The 27,363-nt window shown below is 37.3% G+C and overlaps 1 long non-coding RNA gene across 1 annotated transcript; it reads left to right on the top strand.

The window, feature by feature from the left end:
* Nucleotides 1-27,363, top strand: LOC125244861. Its single transcript, XR_007179397.1, has 4 exons — nucleotides 1-6,226; nucleotides 6,362-6,482; nucleotides 25,874-26,082; nucleotides 26,265-27,363. It is a non-coding gene; the product is annotated as an uncharacterized LOC125244861 (long non-coding RNA).

The raw sequence follows: 27,363 nt of genomic DNA, 5'->3' as shown, positions 1-27,363 counted from the left end.
AATGTTCATTGCCAATTATTCAGTAGACATATCCTTTTTCAAACTACTATCAGATTGGAAGGAGTGGTTTAATTCCACTTTACTTATGAGATGAGATGAATTGTCTTCACCTCAGGTGGTTGTTGTGTGTGAAACAACACAAGTCATGAAGGCTCACCTACCCTCTGATGGTGTTAAAGAGTTCTTCAGCGACCCTCAGTGCAGAATGGATGTACAGACAAGCTCATTCCTGGTGTTCATTTGTTCAATGACATCTCAGGCATAATTTAGCATAATTGCAGACACTTACAAAACATGCCTCATCTTTGTCTCATCTTTTTGAATGTGTAGACTCCTGAAATTTTACAACAAAATGTACTACAATTATATAGCTGTTAGTTCTGAGATAAATGGCTTTGTATTTTAAAGGCTGACATGAACATGCTCACCATATATTGTGATTGATGTCGATTCCTGTCACTTCAGATGTCACACTATATTTTTCACCCTTATATTAATATTTTTTAGCCAAATTCACTCAAAAGCATCTGTTTTTGTAGAGCACATATGCGTTAGCTTTACTATGTACCCTGCCCAGTCCTTCTGCCAGATAAGTGATCCGTGATTGGTAGATAGAGGATAGAAGGTTTAGTTGGATCGCTGCAGAAAGGAGGTATGATTATACTGTCAGTCTGCGACAGCAATTTTGGCATTTTCACCAGTCACTTAAACCAGCTGGCAGTTTTTTATCTTGAAATCTAGAGCGTAGACGTATGTACATTTTGGTAAAAGAGGATGGCTTAGTTTTTCTAGGTGGCATGTACAGGATTCAGCTCAATGAAGATAATTTATTTTGAAACAGGCAAAATGTTAGGCATGCAGCAAGTACTTGCCCTGCTGTGTTTCAGAAGGTCAGGGTCAAGGCTGAGCCTCCTGCGGACTTCTGCAGCCATAGTGTTAATTCTCCAGACTAGTAGAAAACTGAGCAATCACATTCTGCTGGTGAGTATTTGGACTTTCAAACAGTCATCAAGGATGAATAGAGGATTGTAATTTTAAAATCAGACCACCTTGTTCTTTTCAACCCCCACACACAGACATTCCCACATTTGGCATACCACTGTAGTTGTGCTTTACTAAAGGACCCAGTGACAGAACATTGTGAATGTTGGAGGGCTTGTTGGCTCCAAATCAGAAAGAAAATTAGCTCAACAGTGCTCCTCAGTGCAGCGGATGCTGTGCTTGTTTGATGCATTATATCAGAGGCATTCAGATTCTATGAATCCACTTTTGTTGCCATTTATCACACCCCTTTCAACCACAGAGACTCACAAGACTTTAACTACAGGGCAAGTCACTCAACATCTAAAATCATGCATGCTAAAATCGCCAATTTCTTCACTTTGCTGAAACGTAGACTCATTTTTGCTTTGTTTAGCATATTTTAAGAAAAAGGTTTATTCTAAATTTAAATTCTATCAAGACAAAGTAACAAATGATGAAATGCATCTCTTCTATTTTAATAGGAGTTTTTGTCCTAACCTAGCTGCAAAGAGCAACTTTACATTTTCTTTGTTTCTTCATTTCCATTTCTGTGTTGTTGCACTAGGTACCCCTGTACACACAGAAATCTCATTGGACCGAAGTACTGCTCCAAATGTAGAAGTCTTATATCTATAATAATATACCTCAAACATGGTTGATGACTGATTGTGGAAGTTGATAAACATTGGATATTATAACAGATCCCTTTAGTTTACCAGGAAAACTATAAAATAGATAAAGTCTTGAAGTCTTGCAAATACAAGTTATGCGAATTTTAGATGTTTTATCTTTAATTATGTAATAAATTTTTTTTATTATCTTGTGGTGACTACAGTCTTCCTGGCATTTAAATGGGTCACTCATAAATGGCTTAGATGCAGACCAAACACAATTTTATGTGTTTCACATGCTCCTCAGCTCCGTAGACCACTAAGACCTCCACTCAGCCTGTGACTCTTTCGTTGCCTATTTTTGGGAAGCTTTTGTCAGTCTTGACAGAGATTATGCAGATGAGGCAGCCACACGCATCCTGGAACGATTTAAACGGGTCGGTGTAAACAAAGAGTGTCGACAGCTTACATGCTGACAGGATGTGCCTCTCCATCACCACTTTCCCTCAGGGCTGCCGATGAAGGGGTTGCATCTCCTCAATTCAGAGCTCGTTTCACAGCCAACACAGCGTTGTAAGCTTTTCTCCTCACCCACACAACCCTTTTTCAGTAGCAGAAGGGATGGTTTTAATAAGCGATTATATATGTACTCACCATATAGTGATTTTTAAAACCTCCACATACTGTAGAATCACTCAAAGGGTTGAATAGTCTGAAGGCTAGATTCATTTTAAGGCTGGGTTTTTTTTTAAAGATTGTGCATTTCCTTTTTCTGAGAATTTTGAGAGCAGAAGAGATCAACATTGCTCACAATTGCTGTTACTCTGGACCTCTGCCCTAAATTTGCATTATTTTCAAGTGGTGAAGAGAACCTCAAAATATTTACCAGTGGATAAAGGCATTACAAATGGGGGGAAAATGGGGGAAAAAATCAAGGTCTCAACTTGATTTTTTTTAGCATGCATAAAAACATAATATTCTAGATCTGGCTCTGATTTAGGCCCAATTTGCCATCAAAGGATGACCTGGCGCAGTTTCAAAATTATTTAATTAAAATGGTTCCATTAGCCTCTGCTGGTAGATGTTGAAACTGCACCGTCTTGTTCTCAAGCATCTCCACTGATGCACATTCAAAAGCAGCTGGGTATTCTGACAAGATGTCTTTCTTTTTGTTAACATTTAGCAAATTTTTCATTCGATTTTTACCAGCTTATTTTAGAGGGCTTGCTGAATGGCTTGTTGGCTGTGTTTTTGTGGAGTTGATCAGCATTGTCTTGATGAAATATTTTTCTGCTAACTTCTAACTTCTCCCTTTAAAAAGCTAATCAGCTCTTTTTTTTTTTTTTTAATTCGAGTGTATAGTTGGTTGCATTTAATTAGAGAATTTATTTCTTTCTCCGACCCTAGAAAAACATAACTGCTGCCCTAGACCATTTCTCTCAACAGGTGTGCATCTGGAATTTCTACAGCTCAGAAGAATTGTCACTTTTATGAAACTCATTAATTCTTTGACTTCAAAGACCTGGTGATTTTGAAGAGGATCAAACATGAAGGATATGTAGAAGAAGGGGCTTGCTTTTCTAGGTCAAAAAAACCTTTGCGGTTCAGGTCTGCCCTGAAATTGGAGGAGATTTGCGTTCAACATGATACGCAGACAAGACATTCACTGGTATCTACACAGAAGACATTTGGCCCAGTGATTAAGGCATGCTTACTGCAATATTCATCATAGCTAGAGATTGTCTTTTAATGTCCCTATCTTTTGTGTAAACTGACTAAAAATGACAACCCTCACGAGTATTGTTCTACCATTTTTGTGCTCAAAAAAAAAAATTGCTAACTTGTTCTTCTAAATAGAAGTCTCTGTTGCAATACACATTATACATTTCAACATGCAACTTTAAAAGTGCTACCAGCCCCTGGTGAGAAAATCACTCCATCATTGAAATGTATTTGGATGTAAATTTTTCCACTTTGATTATCCTTTATATGAAACTGTGCGTGTATTTAAACTGGCTACATCAATTTCAAAACTAGAAAATACAAAGAGTATAAACTTTAACTTTGCAATGTTGTAAGTTGTCCCTACTATATTTTAATGTTTGAAATGTATCATTATTTGCTATTTATATTTTTCAGAACAAACATATCATACAGTATGACATATTGCAATTATCTGAATAATTCTGCCTGCTAAAATCTAGTGTGACTGCACCACAAGACCTTCTTTATAACATTCTTTATAATAGTGTTCTCAAACTTTTTACGGAGGTGAGTGACTCATCTCTTCCTCTGACCTAGCATAAAACTTTATATGTTTAGTGGACTAATGATGCCTGAGATTGTATTTCTTGAAAATTACATTTTATTCCTTTCAAATCAAACAGGTAGCAGTCTCATTAAGAGACCAGAAACATCACAATCTGACTTTGAACTACCGGTCAGTTATTTAAATATAAAAGAAGTAAAAAAATACATAGAAATCAATTCACATACGCAGTATGCGTTTTCTTTGTTTACTGTTTATGTTCTCTTAAGATATAACCAACCATGTTTACAAGGATATTTTGACAATTTTGTGTGTATTTGTCCATTCAAGTGCATGTCAACACAAAAGAGAACTCAGTCCAGTATTTTCACACTATGTGTGTGTGAGTATTGAATTGAGTTCTCTTTCATGTCTTATGGTGCTTAAATGTTTTAAAATCACATAAAAATGTGCACACAAAAATCAATAAATAGAATCAAATTGTAATTTGATAACAAGCATCCTATTCCTGAGCTTTTTGATTCCCAACCCTAGAACTTAAGCTGTCAAAAATGGCTTATTTACTAAAGTATCTTTATATATTGTAAAGAGTGGTACACTGTACATGTTGGTCTGCCAAATGGAAATAGTTTTTTTCTCAAAACAAAAATGAAAGAGTATTGGATTCAAATGTGGTTTCATGTTGACTTGTAATGGACACTGTAGTCTTTCAGTTGTTCAAACAGATTATTCAGTTGCTGTTCAGACTGATGTCACAGTGGATGGCAGGGTTTTGAACATAGAGCCGTGGTCAGTGAGTCATCTTTAAACAGAGAGCTGAGTGCTGGTGAAGTAGTCGGGCCAGCCTTTGATGAGCAGATAAAAAGAAGTGCTGGAACTCTGGCTTTTACTCTACCCCTTTTCAGCCTTTGAATAAGGAAGGGACTTTTCAGATGATTCCTGTTTGTTTGTCTTTTTTGACAAACAAATCCACCTCCCTGCAAGTCTGCTACTCTGTTTGATGAGAAAATGAAAGCCCAAGAGAGTGCATTATTCCCTCCAATATTTCTGCCACTATCGGCATTGTTTGTCTGTTTTATCTTTGTGTGGCTATATAATTCACCCAAACCCTCATCCTCTGTTCAGTAGGAGAATTTGGCAGCATGACTCTTCTCATAACCTCTCCACATTGCCTCCAGCAAGTCATCTCTCTCCCCAAGAGAGCAGAACCCTCTCTCACAGCTGTCAGACATGACCGAGAACTTCTGGACTTACGTTGTGTAGGGCTCTTGCCACAAGGTTATAAGTTATCCATGCTTTGCCTTGGAGTCTCTCATATGATTGCCTTATAGAAGTAATCGCCCCCAGATGATTCAAGAGTCCAGGATCTTTTGCAGCCCACACCACACATCAGCCAAGGTTAATATACTGTATCTGGAGACTGATTCCAGTGTGCCTTCAAGTCAAATAACACTGCAATCTTATTAAATAAGAGCAATTGCATTCATGCAAAAAGGCCCACGGGCTGAAACATTGGGTGGAGGCAACACTGTTGATTTGTTGTCATTTAAAAGCAAAAACCAAGGAAATGTAAGAGGTGTGCTAAGGTAAGAATTACTTTTACTATTGCTGATACAGTGGGTAAAGCACTATCCCTGAGTATAACACTTCAGCACATTCGAGAAAGGAAATTCTCCCTTTTAATGAGTTTAAAGAATATTCAGTAATTTTTTCAAGGTTCCTTGGTAAGTCGAGCTGTTCAATTGCACATTTTATGTTCCCAGGTAAATTTGTAATGATGTTATTTAATTCTGAAGCTCACAATTTAGACTCCTCCTTCATTTCCCTTCAAATGTTCACCTTCTTCATTCCCTCGGTCTTGCTAGCATTGTCAGCAGCCCATTTTATTGCATAGACAGGTTTTGGCTTGCCTCCAGAATGGCGCTCTTCCATTCGTCTCCTCGGAGTCCATTTGATCACAGTAAACAAATGTGAATCCATCATCCCGAGGAGGAAGCTTGTCTTGTCCATTACTTTCAGGTGAATTTCCAATGGAAAATACTTGAATGTTTTGAAAATTAATTAAGTCAGAACAGATCAAGAAGAGGCCCTTAATGTCTCTCAATACCATGTGTTTATTATTGAAAAGTTAAAGGCAAAAGTAATCTTCCATAATTTCTCATTGTGTATACTGTAGGCTCACACACAAAGACAAGTGCTGTCCTCCATTGCATGGACAAACCAGTAGGTAATATTGACTAAATGCATTGAAGGAAGTGTAAGCCATTTTAAGAGGAAAAAAGCAGCTTGGACATTCTGCCTAACTCCTTTTGCATTTTTAGAGGTAGGTAAATAACATGTTTTATTTTGGGTGACCTGTTCTTTTAAGTCATGTTTATGATCACATTTATGTCAACTGAATTTCATAAATGATGTCTTATTTCTCCATGAGGCAAAGTGAAGCATGTTTTTTCAACAGTGCAATCATCATGACACTGAGATAGTCATGACAAAGTGAGAAATGTCTCCACAAAGAAAATCCTCTCCCGACAACACTTGTGCATTATAAATGGAAATGACAACCATCATTTTACATCAAGGTAATGAACCACCTTCAAATGCTAATAACAACTCAATGGACCAGCCCTGGGTCTGACAGCCAGTATACATTAGTAACTATAAAGCACAATGCAAACTCACTCAAGTGCACATGGTACTGTTTTGTTGTTGTTTGTTAGTGTTTTTTTTTACTTCAGCAGTCCATTTTAATGAAGCCCATCTGCTGTATACAGAGACACAAAGTAATATCACTCTTTATTTATCAAAGTCAAATAAATCTTGTAGTGAAAGCCTCTGCATACAGTAGATAAAGAAACATGAAGATTTTCACAAATAGGAAGGCATTTCACAATCCTTTGACCCTTTTTTAAAGCCTTAATATCATTCAAAGGGGCGCCCCATATTATCTTCAGAGGCCACAGATGTTTATGCACTCAGATAAATCAGAAATTTCAGTGTGCTAGAGAATTATTGTAATTTCAATCCCTGGGCCATCTTCACTCGCTTGCGTATATTTAATTTCTCACAGTAACTTTCTCTGATATTGCTCCATTGAAACTAAGCTCTCTAAAACACTATTGCTTACTTCTGGATTTGTTTTCCCTCTCAGTAAATGTACGCAAGTATATGCTGAGATGCTTTAAGACTCCTTGTTTACCTCCCTCCCTGCGCTCATCCATAGGAATTGCCGCTATCCGTAAAATACTGCTGATTTGCCAATTTTTGTTCATTCGCACATTGTGGTTGTTGCATCTATTCAGAAATGACTGTGGCACCATGGGATGTCTTTGAGCTTGTGTGCTCTGTGTCTAATACAGAAAAAACTGTAGTGGAGAACACAGCCCGTCTCCCTTGTCATCTAAATAATGAGTTTCATTTAGTCTGACACCATACTGGGAAAGTTTCAGTATCTGCAGTCAAAAATTGACTTCATTTGCCAGTCCCTTGCTCTCCCAGACAAGACTAAATTAATTAGCGCCAGATTGATATTGCAGTTCTCTCATAATGTGGTCCGTGGAGAAAACGTGACCCGCTGTTTACACCTTGCCTGAGGACTAATAAGTGATCTGGGGGGGATCTAAGTCCAGGTTTTTCTTTCTGCAGTTTGCATTTGCAGCAAGATAGAACACTTTTTAAAATGGAGAGCCATCTGCTTTGATGCAGACCGCCTGTTGTATTTGAACATTTAATTTTGTTGGAAGTGAAACAGAGATAATGACCCTCTCTCGTTGTCTTCACTGAGGGAAGCTTCCGAACCAGTGCAATTGTGTGTGTGTGTGTGTTGAGCACCAACATTTCTCCCCAGGATTAATTAGTTTGATTCACACTGTGACAGCCATGCCAACATCGCTCCCCGGGGTAACTGGCAAACAAACAGCAGAAAAGAGATACCTTTTGTGTGTGTGCATGTTAGTTAAGCTTGGGTATATGTGTGTGTTTCTGTGCTCAGCTTTAGCGAGAGTTTGTCAGATGCCGTACCGTGCATGCATTTACCCCCCTGAATTCTTTAATTAGCGTACAGTAAATACATTGATGATAGCAGAATGCTTGGGAGTTGGAGAAGGGAAAAAAAACAAGGCTGCGTTAAGCTCCGGTGAAATGGGGAGTTAATCTGCAAGTTGGGGGTTTAAAAAAAATAGTGGCATCCGGTCTGACAGCTTGCATGGCCAGCGATGCACCTCAATGATCTTGTTGCATAGCGGCACATGGCACATTTGTGTGGTGGTGCGTATGCTTGTTAAAGCGCACTCTCTATCGTTGTGCAGCGTGAAACTCTGCGGAATGAGGATTTAATGAGTCTTAATCCGAAAGAACAAATCTGAGCCCAACCATTAGCATGTCTGGTTTGCATCATCTCTGGGAGAAACACTCTAAGGCCATTTACATGACATGGCCGTCCTGACAGTATATGTTTTGGGATTCATAATAATCCTCTAATCTGCACTGGAATTGGCTACTGGTTGGAGGCTGTAAGTAATTGATAATATGGAAACTTGATGAAAGTGCCACTGTCACTAAGGCCCGGAGGCTGTGCTGTGCTGTGAAATATGTTTCTTAGAAGACAATGTAATCGACTCCATAAAGCCAAGACTCTCAGTTAATGGGGGCGATTGCTGAAGGAGGGAGGGGTAGGATTCAGCATTCAACACCCACCAGGGAGCCATCTTTAGTCTGCATTTGAAGTGTCACATCCCCATGATATAATAATGGTAGATTCCAGTAACTTCCTTTGTATTATTAAAGCATAAGTGTATAATTCTCTGCTACTAGCTTTACCAAACAAAACAAAATTACAGTTCAGAGATAATTGGTGGTAGTTTTAATTGGTCCCCTAACCAAATAGATTTGCTCATTGATTCATTCAGTGATCACACCAGTACTATAGGTGCAGACCAATGAGTGCATTTTAGAGGATTTTGAGTATCATCATCAACTAATTTTGTTCAACACATTCAGTTGTCCATTACTGAAACAAGTCTATTAAGCTGTCTACAGAACGACTAAGAGACTGTCTCCACAAATGACAACAACTCTACAGTTTGTCAGCTGCCCCCCCCCCCAATAATAACAATAATAGCCTTAGTAAATGGATTGTGAGTTTACCATCCTTTGTGATTTTGTGTTGTTATCAGTCATTTTTACAGGTTCCTAAATCAAGATCATTCTTCTGCCCCCTTTCTTTTCTTTGTTAGATCCAATTGGCTTGTTGAACAAGATTGACTCTAATGATAAATTGAACAAATTACATGCCTCTTTTGTTCTGTTGCAGTCGGTAAGTATATCCTCATTTATGAAGGATATGCTTTGTTCAGTTTGTTCTTGAACAGCGTGTCTCGTTCATTTACAAATAACGTCCCAGTTTGGTCAGTGTCACTTATAGTTGCTTAGTCTCAAAACATGAACATGATGTCCAACCGTTGATATCTCTCCTTTCGTAACCAGCACATTAATGCTGTTTGTTGGTGCTTTAGTCAGTTATAGACAACATTTGCACATTTGAAAAGAGAGAAACTTCAGTGCACTTAAAGGATTTGTTTAAAAAAAACAACAAAAAAAACCATGATTGAAACACCACTTTTTTAATGCATTTGTTAACTCTGCATCTCTGAACTTGCGTCCTGGAAGAATATGAGTCACCTGCTAATGTTGTGTAGGAACCTGAGGATGCAAATTATCTACAACACTGAGCTTGACATTTTGTGTTGACCATTCATCTTGCAAATGTCTATTATGAAATAATGGCTTTTAAGGCATTGTGACAGTTACTCAGAGCACGGCTGCCTGCTAAATTTTCTGTGTTAGTTTACTTTAATCATAGCACCGCATCATTAATCTTCATCTGCCGGACACTTTGGCATACACATCAAGAGATAATGGCGAATAAGAAATTGTGGGAAGGGAGAGTTCGGGGTTCTAGTTTCATTTTGTGTTGAATCAGTGGTCACCCCTAAGACTCTGTGCCCTGCATGACTCTCTCAGAAATGAGAAACCTTTGGAAGCACGATTCAGCTGCAGTTTGTCGTGGCACTTGGTTCCTCCATGTTCTGAGCTGGAAGTGCATTATCTCAACTACAAGTTTCAGGGTTTAAATAACTTCCATATTTAATGAAGACGGAAGGCTAGAAGGTGAAATGTTGATGCAATGACTCTTACTCTTGACTGCACTGTAAAATTCAATATATCATGCACATTGCCATGTACAGTTAGGTTCACAAGTCTAAATATTAAAGGGTTAGTTCACCCAACAATGAAAATTTTGTCATTAATTACTACTGTCAATGGAGGAACAAGCATGCTTGTTCATCTTGTAAAGCGATTGTGTCTCTTCAGAAAATTTGGACTTTTACTAATTTATTTTACAGTACGTGCACATTCAATGTACTTAACCACGAAAGAACTGAGTAATGTAAGGCTACGCAACTAGTACTCTGATGCTTCAAAAAGTTCATGAAGATAACGTAAAACTAATCCATATGTACCGAGCGGTTTTAGTCTAGATTTTCTTAAGAGACCCGGTCACCTTTTATATGATGAACGGACTGAATTTAGGCTTTTATTCACATAAAAATATAGATCAGCGAACATAAACAGAAGCTCAACTGTACTTAACAAACCTCATTGGTTCTTGTGGAAGCTCAAGCGTGCCGCCTGACACACGAGAATGAACCTCATTGGTTCTTGCACGTCAAGCAAGCATGCTTGATCTTCTGTTTAACATATCTGATGTTGATGAATGTTTATATGTAAATAAAAGCCTAAATTCAGTATGTTCATGTTATAAAACGATCATGTCTCTTCAGAAAATTTGGACTAAACCACTCAATTCATATGGATTAGTTTTTGTGGTTGCAATTTATTTTACAGTACGTGCACATTCAATGTACTTACCCATGACAGGGGTAGGTAGGTAGGTAGTTATTACCCATAGTGTCATTACTACAATAAGCACATAGTATGTACATGCAAAACAGGACTGAAAAATAAAGTGCTACCCAATCTCTTTATGAACTTTTTGAAGCTTCAAAGTGGTAGTTGTGAAGACTGTCAATAGAGGGACAGAAATCTCTCAGATATAATTAAAATATCTTTATTTGCATTCCAAAGACAAACAAAAGTCTTACAGGTTTGGAACGACATAAGGGTAATTAATTGATGACAGAATTTTTGGACGAACTAACCTTTTTTGATAAAAACTTTTTTTTTAACCTTGAAAAGAAACAATTATTTTAGGTCTAATGAAATTTTTCAAATAGACTTTAGGAACACAACATACTTTTGAAATAGATTTTCAATGGTCTGAAATGAAAAAAGAGAGAGAGCACAATGTAAATATTAAAGCTTTTCCCCCTTTATTTTACATCCAAATTCCAGATTAGGTGCTGCAATATGTAGGCTATGGAGTGTTGGCCATTGTTTGACAAACCCACGGGCTTGTCTCTTCTTTGTCTCTACAGCTGTTTGTGAGTGGGGAGCTAAATAGGATTTTAAAGGGCTATTTTTTTATGTTTGTCACACTCCATGTTAAACAAATCTCTCATCAAAGCCTCCTCTGCAATTAAACCCACGGAACATAGAGCTCATTCACAGTCGGTTACAATTTACACAACCACAAACATGATAGCCATTCTTCAAGTCCACATGTCTCAAAATCCTTACAAGCTGAATGTTGTGACTGCGCATGTCTTGTTAAAATTTGTCAGTAGTCATTTGGTGGGAAAAAAAAAAGTCGCCCACACTTTTCTTAAAATCAGCTTTATTCTCACTCAGTATTTGCACTTACTATAAAGGCATCTTCTAGGTTCAAACTCAAGTTCTGCTGACAGCATCTCGAATATGGTATTTTTAATGAAATAATTAATTCATCAAATTATGAGACTTCTGCTTTTAAACTGTCTGGAATGCCATGCACCCTTGATTTCCATTTGCATTACTGTAAACATTGCAGGACTCATTTCAGTTAGTTTTTTTTTCATGCCACAAATGCTGTTTATAAAACTTGTACTGAACCTGGATATGGCCAGAGAAAGTCTTGACCTAGATGAGGAATTTATAATGGCTGACATAATGCTGTCAACGCTCTGATTAGACTTGAGAAAGGCCTTGAAAGTTTGAAGGTGTGCTGATTGCAATATCTTTCAGAAGTCCTTTGAGAAGTAAATTGCCGTAACCTTGGAGTTTGGTAATTACCCCAGACTGCTATCATTCTGGTAGTAAAAGAAAGGCCTTTCTAAACTCGTGCACAGCATCTTCTTTAATAGGATATTCAGCCGGAGGCTAAGCAAAGGGTAATGACAAACGTCTGCTGTGACTTCTAGACATTTTAGTGCTGGACGACTGCTTCTCAGTGGGCTTTCAATGCTAAGTGATGATGGCTTTATGAGGGTAACGTCTTGCATTCCATCTGTCAGGAGTCACCCTCACCCTTGTGCAGAAGTCATCAGCTTTGACTGTTGATACTCCATTATCCAACTTTGTTGCATGAACTTCTTTAGCCGTTCCATAAGGTGCTTATTTTGAGATAAATATTGCTTTTAAAGGATAGTTCACCCCAAAATGAAAAATCTGTTTACTCACCCTCAAGTTGTTCCAAATTTGTATGAATTTCTTTCTTCTTCATGCTGAACACAAAAGAAGATATTTTGAAGAATGTTGGTAACCAAACAGTTCATGGGCACCAATGACTTCCCAGCAAATTCCCATCATGGTGCCCATCAACTGGTTTTGGTTACCAACATTCTTCAAAATATCTTCTTTCATGTTCAGTAGAAGAAAGAAATTCATACAGGATTGGAACAACTTGAGGGTGAGTAAAAGATGACAATTTTCATTTTCGGGTTAACTATCCCTTTAATGTCTTAATTTTTTTTTATAACAACTTCTTGGTATCAGCGTCTACACCAGTGAAGTTGTCTTTCAAAAAAATTGTTTTAGGCAAACAGCCTGGGATCTATGCCAACCTAATAAAAACAATCTGCTGTATTATATAGTTTGTGTATTGATTTGTATACAGTAACAATTTACATTGCAATGGTGGCGCAGTTTAATAGAACAGTAATCCAATATTACATTTAAACATTTCAATAATCTTGGTACCAGGTGTATTTGATTGTGGCTCCACTACTGTGGCTAAAATGGGTTGGCTTGACAAAGTTGCAACTTTTCGCCTTTAAAAGTAGTTTGTAGCATTATCAAACAGAATTGCAACTTCAGCCTCAAATTCCTTTTAATGTAATAGCAGCACAGAGGCAGAGTATTTAAACTTTTCATGGAAATCAATCTACACTGTAAAAAAAAAATCAAATGTTGAGAAAACTTAAAAGTTTAAGGCAACCAGCTGGAGGAGATTTTTGAGTTTTCTCAACTTTTAAATTGAACTTGTTATACAACAAGTTGAGAACTCAAAAATCTCCTCAAGCTTGTTGCCTTAAACTTTTACGTTTTCTCAATTAATTTTTTACAGTGTACATAATTATTACTTAAAATGGTCTCTCCATAGCTGGGATAGGGGAAAGCATTCTAGCATCAAAATAACTTTACTTTGAATCTAAAGTTGGACGACAAAGTTGGAAAAGTAACGGTGCTCCATATCACCAGTTCATCTCTGGCTTTAGGTGTGAATGACAGTGGCATACTTGATTTTTGTCATTACCGATGCTACCATATTGGTAGTCACTGACCAACTGAATTTCCACTTTCAGACTGCAAATGTGTCGCCAAAGGTACAGATTAGACATATAGTTCAACAGCACCACTGAATATAAATGTCCTTTTTTTCTGCTATCCAGGGTACCACTTGCCACAAATGATTAAGACTATTTCTATTTTTCTATATTCTTTAAAGAAGTTAAATTACTGGCTTGGCAGCACGTAAGAGCAAAACTTCAGTTTATTTGACAAAGAACAGGTAATTGCTTTTTGTGCTAGACATTTACACCGGCCGGGCAACAGTTTGGAGAGTGCAAGCCAACGTTTCTATTCTTGGTGCGTTGGCAGTTATGTTGAGTTCTTTACTTTTCAAAACACTCACAGGTGCTTATCTGAACCCCAGATAAACCAGGAAACTCATGACAGAGACTCCCATTACCTAAACTTTGAGAGACAGAGCCGCCCTTTGCCTTGAGGGAGAGTAATGTTGAGCTCTGCCGTGGCGGCCGGTAATGAAAGCCAGTGGCTCAGTGACGTGAGAGTGTCTCTCAGGCTAGGGGAATGGATGTGGTTGTCTGTGGTGACACAAGCAAACATGTCAGCCCTGTCAGATAAACCGGGTGATGTGCTGCAAGCCGTTCTCCTTTTACAACACGCTGCCTTTTTCCACCCCAGCAACCGCTATTATATGCGTCATCTTGAAGGTAAGACATAGGGCAGCGCTGCAAAAACAACGTAAATAAAATAAATCATCTCAGCAGATTTTCTATATCTGAAACATAACATTCCATATGTAGTCAAGCTGATGAATTGCCCAGTTTTGCAATGAAACAAAGAATCGGGGGTATAAAGAGACTTTCCCTGAGATGGGAATCTGCAGGCGTTCAGAAAACCCTCTCGCAGGATTTTGTGCTTAATATGGTTATTTACAACATTTCGGTGCACAGGCCTGTTTCAGCGGCAGATAATGGCCACCGCTGTCTTAGTTTTCCTCATACCGCTGCTTTATTTCCTCATACTGTACATACTCATTAGCAAATGCATTTTGGCTCAGTTTAAGTTTTGTTTGTGATTTCAGCATTATTTCTAATGGTTGTACATGTACTTTTTATTTGCAATTACTGAATTGGCTTCATGCAGTACATTTGACTTGCTCAAAATTAGATGCATTATCAGCTAGTTGGGTAATAAAATTGTTTGTACTCTTTCTTAATTTGTCAGCTGACGATTTTGCTAAAAGCATATCTTAATATTTATTTTTGTTATTGGCAAACAGCAAAACATGTTTTTGCTTAATATTTAGAAAAATGGCCTTACAACAAAGTAGCTGATTGTAAAATATACCTTGGTAAAATTCCTATACCCAGGATATTATTATCAGAGCTGTAGAACAGTATATTGTTGCAATTGTATGTTTATTGTCTTTGTTTCATCAGTCAAACGTCTCTATCTGTGTTTTATTCTGCTACGGTGATATCTGGATGCATTTGTCTCTATTAAGAATTTCCTGTAACGTCATAAGTTTTATGAATTCTGAGTCTCACTTGTGGACTTTCTGCAGGAGGGCGCCCTCCGGCTACCAGCATTCATAAAACCGTATGGAACATTAATGTCCTTCGTCAGTCACATGCCTGTTTAAGCGATGAACTACACTATTTGTGTTTTTTTTTTTTTTTACAGATGGTAACAGACGTTTTATACTTGTGCTACAATTGTGTGGCCTGTGCTATAAAACTTTCAACCTCAGTAGCACCAGTGCTATGTGCAGAAACAGTGAACGTATAGCCCTGCATATATAGTAGATATGTAGTCTGGCTACACATATATGCCATATTTAAACAGCAGTGCATTATTGTGCGTAACTATATATAGTAATTTTTATATTCCCATGGGTTAAAATATTTTTACTGCTAAAGAAAAAAATAAGGTACACTGTAAAAAAATAATACCCTATCTACTCAAAAAAAAAATTGTGGCAACAGATTACAAGCAATATTATTAATTAAAATGTAACAATTAAGAATTGAGTTAAAATTAATCAAATGAGCTCCTTAAAAGTAAACCATTTAAAATGGGTAACTGCAAATAGCGCACAAAAAAATTAAGTAAAATTTTAACAAAAATATTGGGTTCATTGGACAAAACAAAACTATATTAATGAATACTACTTAATGAAATTATTTTGACATAACACAAAATTAAGTTAATATTATTAATAATATTAAGTGGATTATTTAAATTAATGTATTTTAATTATTTAATTAGGATTTTAAGTATAAATAACAGACATGTCAAAGATCTCTTTATTAAGAACTCTATTTAGGAAACTTTATTTCTATTTAGAGAACTTTATTAAAATTAAGAAGAAATTGGGCAATACAAATGCAGACACAGCACTGATTTTCCAGGTACAGATGACCGGTGTTGTAGTCTGTTGTGTAAAAGATCACCACTTGTTGCAATCTGCAGATTTTACACCGCCATCTCATTATGTTGCACCTATTAAAAAACGAGAGAGAAAAACACACATGAGTACATTTAGACGTTTTAACGGTTAACTGCATTTTTTTGCCCTTTAATTCATTTTTGTGACTCTAATACCTAATTATACTGCGCAACCCAATGAATCTATGTTCATAGTTTGTTGTAAGAGTTAAACAAAATGTTGAAATGATAACTATAAGGACTGGAAAGGGAGCGTTGAATGTGAGCACTGGAAATGGTCACTGTTGAATGGCACCGACAGGCTAATAGTTTTAGCTTACCTGCTTTAGCCATTAATCGGTCTAAAACACGATTTCCTACTTTGTTTGTGGTAATAACACACGACCTGGACAATTAACAACAGTTTTAAGGAATAAATTATCTTCCTTACTACTTTGTCAAAGAATTAGCTGAAAAATAACGTTGTCAGATCGTCATTGTCGTCAGCCTCCACATTGTCAGCGGGAATCCAGTAAAGCCAGGCCTCGTGAACATAAACCATTAAACAGCAGAGCTCAATAGGGTTACAGCTGCCTTATTTATCCTTCTTTGTTAATATTAACACAAAACTAAGCAAAGCCCCCAAAAAGAGCGCCATCAGAAATGTCCTCACACTGTCTACTGCAGGAAACTCCACGTCATTTCTTAGAAGCGCACACTTCAATCGGAAATGCTTATTTCCATCATGTTGGATTCATTCAATATTCTCTCTGTTTGAAATTACTCAAAAAGAATAGATAAAACCTTAAGGACAAAATTGAGTATATTTTGTTACAGACGATTTTAATTAATTTTAACACAAACTGTCCAAAAAACAAGAAATTAATTTTGTTAAATAAAGTTTACATATTAAATTCCATGAAATCTACAAACCCACAGAATGACTTTTTACAGTGTAGGTCTGTACTTGGTGAATGTGTGTAGTTGGCAGTTGTGCCATATATTGTCAAAAGAAAGGAAAAATATCATAAATTGAAAACTCTTGTCTGGTAGGTATAAACAGTGATAACAATGACTTATTTGACTCCATTTTGACCGGCTGTTTTTGTCGTTTTAACCCTGAAGGCAACTGTTTATTTTGATGCGGGCTTAAAAGGTTTTTGGCGGGGGACAGACAGACAGTGCAATTTACCCAGCTTACCTGCAGCGATGCAGTCCCCATTCTCTCTGACAGGAAGTAATGGCAGGATATGACATAACAGACAGCTGAGCCTTGAGCAAAGGTGAAAAAAATCTTTCTACGATCCCTCTGTTTCCTTCCCAACCCCTTCCTTCTTGCTTTCTCACATTTTCTCATTACTGGATCAACTGTGAATGAGAATACTTGTCATAAAGTGAGCCTGTAATGTAGAGATAAGTCTTCATACCATTATAGGAACTTTTGCTTTTTTGAAACAAGTAGTTTATTGATCTGACTTCATTAAAATAATCCTACTCTAAGCAAGAAGACTGCATATTAACAACCTTATTAAAGTAAAAAAACAAACAAAAGCCCCATTGGTTTGTGCGTGAGATTTCCATGAACAGCATGATTTTCGAAAAAAAAAATATTTTATTAATAACCTTAATGAATTGTTAATTAAAACCTTAATTAAAATTGTTGTCATGCACGCTAACATTCAAATGTTACTTTTCTAGATCTTTCTCCTCTCTTTTTGTTTCCTCTTAGTTTCCTACTCCCCTTCTCTCTCCTCCCATCTTTGTCCCCAAGGGAAAACGCTTACTTGTGTTTAGTTACATACCTGATTATATACGGCTTGTCTTCGGCTTGTCAGCAGAGTAGGTACATGTGGATTTTATAATTTACAAAATGTATACTTAAGCAAAGAAAAAGGTTTGAAATGCTTCTAAACTACCTGTCCATTCTTGCCCGCCTCGTTTCAGCAATTTAACAGGAAGTTAATATAGCGTTGAATAGCTACGCACTTGGAAGAAATTTGTTGTTTTATGACCACGCTGTTAAAGTGGGCGAGCATATGGAACTTTAGTGTTATTGAATCACAACAGCATATGGCCGGAATCCATTAACTACAGTCCAGAAATTTTCCATCGTATAAACAATTTAGAGTGACTATTTGAATCAACTCTCTCTGCACTATCTCGTCACTCCACTGTTCTGCTGTACTTTTCAATGCTGTAAATTCAAAATAATCAATATGCTTGTGTGTGTGTATGAAAAGAATCTAGCAGACTTTCAGTATTATGCTCGAAATTGATTAGTCAGAGGGGTTTTGCAAAAGACTTAACAGAATGCATAGTGATACTAAAACACTGTGTTTGTGCTCATTCCATCTGAAATGTTGAGTACAACATGACTTTCAACTGGATCCTACACTGGAAACCGAAAGTAACTCACTCCCACTAAACTTTTACTCTTTAAATTCTTGCACCCAGGAACAATACAAGTCGACACCATTATGACTAAAAGTTTGCTAAGAAGTATTTTCTACTAAAGCAAGGTGGTTTTTGACTCTGGTCAAACATATCCATTGCAGACAGGTGGGAGTTGCCTTGGACATCAACATGCCCAGTGCATTATGGGTGTTGAAGTTTTCCTACTTATTTGTCAAGAGGAAAATAATAGCCCTTTTTCTGTTTTCTCTGCTCATGTTGCACCATTTTCCAAAAAAAAAATTGCCTTCTACTGCATGACAGCCTAGTTTTATTAAAAGCCCATTTTGCCAACGGTGCAGTACCCCTTTAAAGGTGCCTTAGATTCAAAAATTGAATTTACCTCATAGTTGATTAACAAGAGTTCAGTACATGGAAATGACATACAGTGAGTCTCAAACTCCATTGTTTCCTCCTTATATAAATCTCATTTGTTTAAACGACCTCTGAAGAACAGGCAAATCTCAACATAACACCGACTGTTACGTAACAGTCGGGATCATTAATATGTACGCCCTCAATATTTGCATATGCCAGCCCATGATCGAGGCATTAGACAAGGGCAGCCAGTATTAACGTCTGGATCTGTGCACAGCAGAATCATCAGACTAGGTAAGCAAGCAAGGACAACAGCGAAAAATGGCAGATGGAGCAATAATAACTGACATGATCATTGATATCATGATATTTTTAGTGATGTTTGTAAATTGTCTTTCTAAATGTTTTGTTAGCATGTTGCTAATGTACTGTTAAATGTGGTTAAAGTTACCATCGTTTCTTACTGTATTCACAAAGACAAGACTGTCGTTATTTTCATTTTTTTAAACACTTGCAGTCTGTATAATTCATAAACACAACTTCATTCTTTATAAATCTCTCCAACAGTGTGTAATGTTAGCTTTAGCCACGGAGCACTATCAAACTCATTCAGAATCAAATGTAAACATCCAAATAAATACTATACTTACGCGATTAGACATGTTGCATGACGAACACTTTGTAAAGATCCATTTTGAAGGTTATATTAGCTGTGTGAACTTTGTTTATGGTGTTTAAGGCAAGCGCGAGCTCTAGGGGCGTGGTGCACGAGATTTAAAGGGTCCGTGTACCCTGAATCGGCACATTTATAATGATAGGCAGTTAAAAAAATTAATAAAAAAAAACTATGGGGTATTTTGAGCTGAAACTTCACAGACACATTCAGGGGACACTTAAGACTTATATTACATCTTTTGAAAACATGTTCTTCGGCACCTTTAAGATATAAATGATGAGGAGGACATGAACATTTTATGCATAATGACCCCTATACCCTCTAGACATCACCCTGCATTAGATAAGCAAAAATCAAAAGCTCAGCAATCAGCACCGAAATGTGACAAATGACTCCACACAGCATTGTGTCAATCTGTCCTTGGATATCAAGCACAAGATGAGCATGTGTGACCATGGTGCTAACTAAGGATAACTGGAGAGTATTGAGTAAGACAGGCCTGTTAACTTGTGATATGCGTAATGCTACTGACACGTCTTCATGTCTCTGAGTTGGGGTCTGAAACGCTCTATTTCCACCAGCCCTTGCTGGTGTCTACCTGTGGATGAAGGATGACGGTTGGGTATCTCTCCCTTCCCCTTAATAATGACAGATGGAATTCTGTTGGCAAAAATATGGCTTCACATGAGAAAAGGAGAACAAATTTGTTTCGTGATTGAGAAAATTTATGGTAACACTTTATTGCGATGGTCCACTTTAGACATTCTACTGACTATAAGCAACTTAGCAACTACATGTCAACTAACTATCATTAGAGTATTAGTAGACTATCTGCATAAAGGGATAGTTGTTTTAAACCTGTATGAGTTTCTTTCTTCTGCTGAACACACAAGGAGATATTTTGAAGAATAAGGGTAACCAAACAGTTAATGAACCCCATTGACTTCCATAGTATAGAAAAAAATACAGACAATACAGACTGGGTGAACTATCCCTTTAATAGCTGCTAACACTTTATTTTGATGCTTTTCAACAGATATTCTACTAACTATATACAAAAAGTAACTTTGCAACTACGTCAACTTATTCTACTAACGCTGACCTAACAGTTTACTACAGTATACTAATACTCTAATGAGAGTTAGTTGACATAATACAGTAAAGTACTAAAGTATTAAAGAAAGTGCAATGAGAATCATCATTGAGAATAGTGGAATTGGCAAATAAAAAAAGGAAAATGCCTTATGCATTATTTTTCTTATTTAACACCAAAGTTAAAACAAAGAAAATTAGAAATGAGTTTTACCATTACAGGCTGGTTTGAATAAAACATGGCCAGCATTTTATATATATATATACAAATCCTGGTACTTTGAATAAATAATTTGAGAGTATTAGACTCCTCAAGCCATCAGATGATGTTGCCCTTTATACTAAATGCATTAGTGATGTTTTCCTCTGTAAGAACAAGACAAGACATGTTTCTTAAGTATAGTCTCTTGTTATGTCACTGATTCAAACAGCTTTTAAACAATTGATAAAGATTGCATTCTTGCAAAGCCACAGAAACACCTTAAAATAGAACATTTTGACTTTGGTCTAATGAGCCTTGTCTCTTTCCTGGAAGAATCTGTCCATCTAGAAGTGCATTTGCTGCTTTTGAAAGGAGGATACTTCACTTGGATTCGATCAGATTGAGCAGGTAGTTTCAAGACTGCATGGAGTACTTTTCCGCTTGCCATCATTCCAGGTTTACAGGGGAAAGCACTCATGCTGTCTGACTGCTGTTTCTACTTTCAATTTAACAGATCTGTCCTCAGCACTTACCTGCTTCCTGCCCGCCAGGTGCATGCTGGGTAGGGGCACCACTGCTCTTCATGAGCCAGAAAGCAGCACTAATGGTTGACGAGAACTTTGCCATCACAGGGCCACAAGGGACTTTTAATACCACCATCACCCCGGCTCTTATTCTTTCAGTCCCTTCTGTTCCCTCTTTGTTGCATTGGCTTGAGGGTTTTCAGAGCTGTTGCACACAGATGTTCACAAAAAGCCTGTAAGTAACATGCTGAATGGAGCTGTTGCGTATTTTCTGCAGTCCTGTAGGAAAGAAAAATTACAAATAAGATCAAAGGTGTTTTGTTTAGACAGCACTGAGATTGAAGGTCAAGGTCAATACGAAGTCAAAATTGACCCAATTAAATTTCTTAGGGCTTGTCTTTGTAATATTTAATCAAACTCTTGTCAACCCTCTGAAATGATTTTTCTTGTTAGCTGACGTTTTGTTTAACCCCTAACCTGGCTCTATAATGGTATGTTATTCCCACTTTTTTATAATCCAGTCGATTCCTAATGTATGAAATTTTTCCATCTTATTTGTACTTATTGAATATCCAGATTTACTCAGAAATATGTATAAATTTCGACGTAAAATTGGTTATGAGTAAGGGTGCTCCACAGATTACCGATCACCAAAATAAATAATTGGGCAACTATTCTTAACAGCAGTGTATTTTAAGTATAAAAAATTAAGAGCTTTTATTTATTGGCAATATGTGCAACATATTCCATTCCCTCTCTTAGAGGTGATTAAGAACTGCTTAGAGCTTAACCAATACAGCATTCCTGTAAAATAAATAACAAAAATGAAAATGAAACAACAGAACTATAACAAAGTAATCAAATGTAAAACAACACTGTATGGTTTTCACTATATAAATTAAATTAATTAGATAAATCCTACTAAATCTACTAAAGAGCAGTGAGTGATTTATTTATTTTTTCTTTGTCTTTTGTTGTTTGATCAACATTAATGACGGCAGCAGGAATATTAGGCTGCTGTCACTTTAAGACCAAATCCCAATATACTGATACACATGCGTCTTATTTCTCAACTGTTTATGTTCACTTAAGACATAACTGATGGTGTTTAAGCAAATATCACTGATCTAGCTGATTTGGACATGACATTTGGAAACAAAGGAGTGAAAAGCGCACCGCTGTGAAGGAATGAGCTTATGTTATGTGTGACGTTTCTCATTGACTTTAAATCACATGCTTCTCAAATATTTATCCAGACTATCATAATCTCACATGTGTTTCCTCTAGATATCAATGTCTCAAACTGTGCTCAGATTTACTAAGAAACCAAAGTTTGCAATCAAGTCCCAAAATGGACACCTTTCTCATCAAATTCTTCCAAAATAATAATAGGTATGATATCTCCATACTCTTACTTTGTCAACAATGTCTCATTTATTTCCCAGAGGAATTTTAGAAGAAGCGTTTGAGACAAAACTGATACTTAAATGAAGCTTGAAGAGCATTAGAGAGCATTAAAATCTTCTTTGGGGTTATGCCTAATGTATTTTCCTACAAGGAAACAGTGAGGTGGAGGTTCACACAGTTGACCTTGTGTACAGCGTGTGCTCTGTACGCCCTCTCACCTCACTCGAGAACATGATGATGCTTTAGGATAGACATTTCAGCTTAAATGAGAGCTGATACTCTTTTATTTACTCCACTCTTTCACACACTCTGAGCTAATCTGTTTGAGGTTTGTTAGTTGCACACACAGACAGCGGTGCTCAAATATAATGAGCTCTTTGTCTGGGTGTGTGGGGCTTCCACCTATGAGCCCGAGGATGATGTCAGCAGCATCTACCTCTGTGACTCATCCGCCTGCCGTGGTGTCTGTGCATCAAAGCTGCAGATAACTGACCTCTGACCTGAAAGTGCTTGACCCAGCTTTCTGCACAGCTATCCTGCCTTCTCAGCATGCAGTGTGTGTGTGTGTAGTCAAATTAATAATGGCTCCACATGACAACATCAGTACTTTGTTGACAGCCAGTGACAGGCATAAGGTTGACTGTGTATATGTATGTGGGTGTGTTTGCATTGTAAAGGTGTAGTGACACATGGCTTTGAGCATGCAAAATTACTTTAGACCCACAACAGGATACTGCAACAGGTTACGCTATAGGGCTTCTGTTTTTCACAAGATGTAATATAAGTCTCTGGTGTCTCAGCTCAAAATACCCCACAGATCATTTATTATAGCTTGTCAAATTTGCCCTTATTAGGGTGTGAGCAAAAACACGCCATTTTTGTGTGTGTCCCTTTAAATGCAAATGAGCTGCTGCTCCCAGCCCCCTTTCCAGAAGAGGGAGGAGCTTTAACAGCTCACGCTTCGGTTGTTCAACAACAACAAAGCTGGAGAATCTCACGCAGCCAAAATGAGGATTGTCAGTAACGGTGTTCAGCCTTACATTGTTCAAACTGGAGTCGACACTGATGGAGAGACTCAGAAAGAAGTTACAACTTTTAGAATGAAACTGGACGTTTCTGAATGGTTAGTAGATAAATTTATGTAGTTGCTGTGGAGTTGATTCAACTCATCGACTAGCATATGCTGTCAAACCATGGGCGGGGTTTATGTAAATTTTGGATTTGTGATTTGTAGTCCCTACCAGCCATTTGTTGTAGTCCTTAAAAAGTGATTTCTGTAAATGGAAATTTCTCCCTTTGCATTGAACTTTGACTGTCGTAACTTTGCAGATGTTGTTTATGCTCAGTCAGCAACATTACATACTAACTAAAGTTAAAAAAGAGAAATCATAATCAAGAATCCCTTAAAAAATATATTATTTACTTTTATGCACTATAAGCCATGTAGCTTTTGACGTTGTATTCTTTGTATTGAGTCAAGAGGTTAGTATGTGCTAGATGAATTTTACAGGTCAGAGTTCTTTGGTACATGGCGAAAAGCAAAATATGCTTTCATTCCTGCTCTCCAACAAACCGTAAACGGCTTATGGTTAAGCTAATAAATTATATTACGTGATGGAAGAATAGAGAATACACAGAGAATAATGAGAAATATTGGTTGCTCAAGCTTGTCAACTATTTAGCAAGTATTTAGCATTTTAGTTATTCTTCATTAGTAGTAATAAAAATGTGCACAAATTAAATTGTAATGTCAACATTCACAATTACAGTTTATTATGATTAATAAGAAGTAGCTTTGCATGATTCTCTAACTGACGCCACTAACTCTATAAAGTCAAGGACGCAAATAAGTTTCCCACTGGTAAATATGACATTGTGGTGGTATTCATGTGCACTCATCTCATAAATATGATAATTGCAACATGACTGGAAGAGAGTATAGAATACATAATATGTGTGCATGTATCAACACTCACAAACACACAAGTACAATTGGATCTTTACATGTTGACTATGAGCTGGACAGGTCTGGTTCTCCTTTTAAAAATCAATCATCACAGTTCACAGAATCTCTTGACAGCCCCCCTCCACTCTTGCCCTTTATGCAAACCATGCCGAGATCTCCATGGGACTCTTCATGCTCTGGTGCTGCTCCATGCATTATGTAATGCCACGTTTTACCATTGCATCAACAGGCAGATTCACAAAGAAGAAGCAGGTGCTTAAGTATTGTTGTACTGATGATGTTGTGCACCAGGAAAATTGAATGTAGGTCTGTGTGTCTTTCTTAGTGTGCTCCACAAAGTGCCTCTCATTAGATGGAGGTTTTACCAAAATATGTTATGTTAATTGCATTCTTGTAATGCTAAACTCTTTCCCAGAACATGTTGCGACAGGTTGTTCAGAGCTTACAGTATGTTGGCACAAGTCTGAGTTTGTATGACCGCCTGGATTTACATATTGATGCCACCCACAGTATGCTGATTCATAGATGTTAGCCAATCATTACACGTGCTATTTACATAACCAAAAATAGGCAGTTTAATAGGTGAAAGAGAAGGTGGAAAATGGTCACAAAATTGGACTATAAAATGGGAAAATCCAGTGGGCGAAAATATTATAATTCTACAAAAAGTGTAAAAAATGGCCTGTTTAAGTTTCAAGTTCAGTTTAACATATACATCTTACATACACACTGTAAAGTTGAGTAACAACAATATTTAAATGTGGGAGTGAGTCCACTAAATTATTGTTCCATATGTTCTCACTCCTGAAACTTAAGTTCCGTACACACTGCATAGAATTTTTGTACATGCATTTGTCACTACCTGCAAGTTAATTCAATTGTAGAATTCATTTGTCACTCCTGTAAATTACTGAACTGTGTGTGTACAGAACGGGATTAAACACTAAAAGGTGAATGGTCAAAATTGAATTTAGCTGCAGTGTGTACATGGCCTAAGATATGGCTGCGCTGCGGTCTGGCACCTCAGGCAGGACTATATCTGAATTAATTTCTAACTTTCTCTGCAGGCCTCAAATGCTAGCAACCCTTGGAAATGTAATGAAATTTGGTGTTCAGCAGAGATTTGTTTGCTCAAGTGTGGTGGGAAGTTTCCGGATGCCCTCAGCAGACACGACTTCCTTCGAAATATTTCGAGGTTTTCATTTTCTCCAGACGTTCTCTCCTAGATGCTGCTGATGTGAGAACAGAGCTGCAAACCTCCACCCCCCACAGAACAAGTACAGGACAACCACAGAAAATCCACATTGGATCTCTACACAGAAAGTGTAAAACGATCACAAGCAGCTCATGAGGAGACGGGATTGAACTGTGACAGAAGAAATGTGACAATCTCTCGAGGGACTTGCTCATGTCGTCTGTCATCAATCTGCTACAGGTACTAAAATGAGAGTGTGTTTATGGATGTGTAAATATAAACGTGTTAGTGTTTTGTTGGTTATTTAAAGGTGAAGTGGAAATCTGCGAAGAGTCATTCTTCTTTCTCTCATCTTACTCTCTGTAATCTCATTTATTGGTGATAAGATCAGCCCCCTCCTCTTCTTCATGTGTTCTCCACAGATGAGCCACGTGTCGTGAATACAGATACCACAGCGCCATCTGTTGAAAAATATATGCAACAGCATTTCATGCCATCCAAATGTCCACTAAGAACAGGAATGTTTTTATAACACTCAAGCAGAGGCTTCAGTATTCACACTGTAAAAATATATAACTTTTCAATGAGTGATAATGTGCAGTCAACCAATTATTATTGCAAAATAAACCCTTGTGTACTTATCCTGAAGGGATTTATTCTGCAACAATGACCACCTGACTGTGTGATCCTTCTTATTAAATGGCCACTTGGCAAATAAAAAAAAATAAAAATATGGTCATGAAATATTGATTTGAGAGGAAATTGTTTTACCGTGTTAGAAGAAACAGACAGGAGTGTATGTATGTAATATATGTAACACTTTCGTTTGGGGTCCAATTCTCACTATTAAGTAGTCGCTTATTAGCATGCATATTACTAGGATATTGGTTGTTTATTAGTACTTATAAAAGCACATATTAATGCCTTATTCTGCATGACCATATTCTACATCCCGTAATCCTACAATATCTAAACTTAACAGCTACCTTACTAATTATTTATAAGCTATTAATAAACTATTAAGAATTTTATTGACGCAAAAGTTGCAGTTAATAGTGAGAATTGGACCTTTAATCTAAAGTATTACCATAGCTGGTAAGAAGTTTCATAGTTTCATAGCTGGTAAGAAATAGTTCTGCATGGTAAATATTCTTGATTCACTTTCCATTGGCAGGCATGACAAAAGTTAATTTCATCCCATGCTCACACATGTCTGACCGTCCCACTGTGCTCATAAGATGTGGCATGTTTGTCATTGGCCATGAAATTCATCACCTGCACCTTCTAAATCCTGCTTGATCAATTCCTAGTAGTAAATTGGGGGTTAGCAAAACGGAAGCGTTCCACGCAATCACGGCGCATCCTCACACCAAAGTCCTCCGCTGCATGGCACATGCAATTATCTGCACCTTACCACATTTAAATCATTGATCGACACTTGGCCACGGTCACAGTGTCAGTTCAAGAGTGACGGGCAGATCAATTTTTATTCCACCCACTGGATGTTTGACTGGGTTTTGA

Source organism: Megalobrama amblycephala, linkage group LG14 (assembly GCF_018812025.1).
Source record: "Megalobrama amblycephala isolate DHTTF-2021 linkage group LG14, ASM1881202v1, whole genome shotgun sequence".
Taxonomy (NCBI): Eukaryota; Metazoa; Chordata; class Actinopteri; order Cypriniformes; family Xenocyprididae; genus Megalobrama; species Megalobrama amblycephala.
This window is presented reverse-complemented; position numbering and strand designations above follow the sequence as displayed.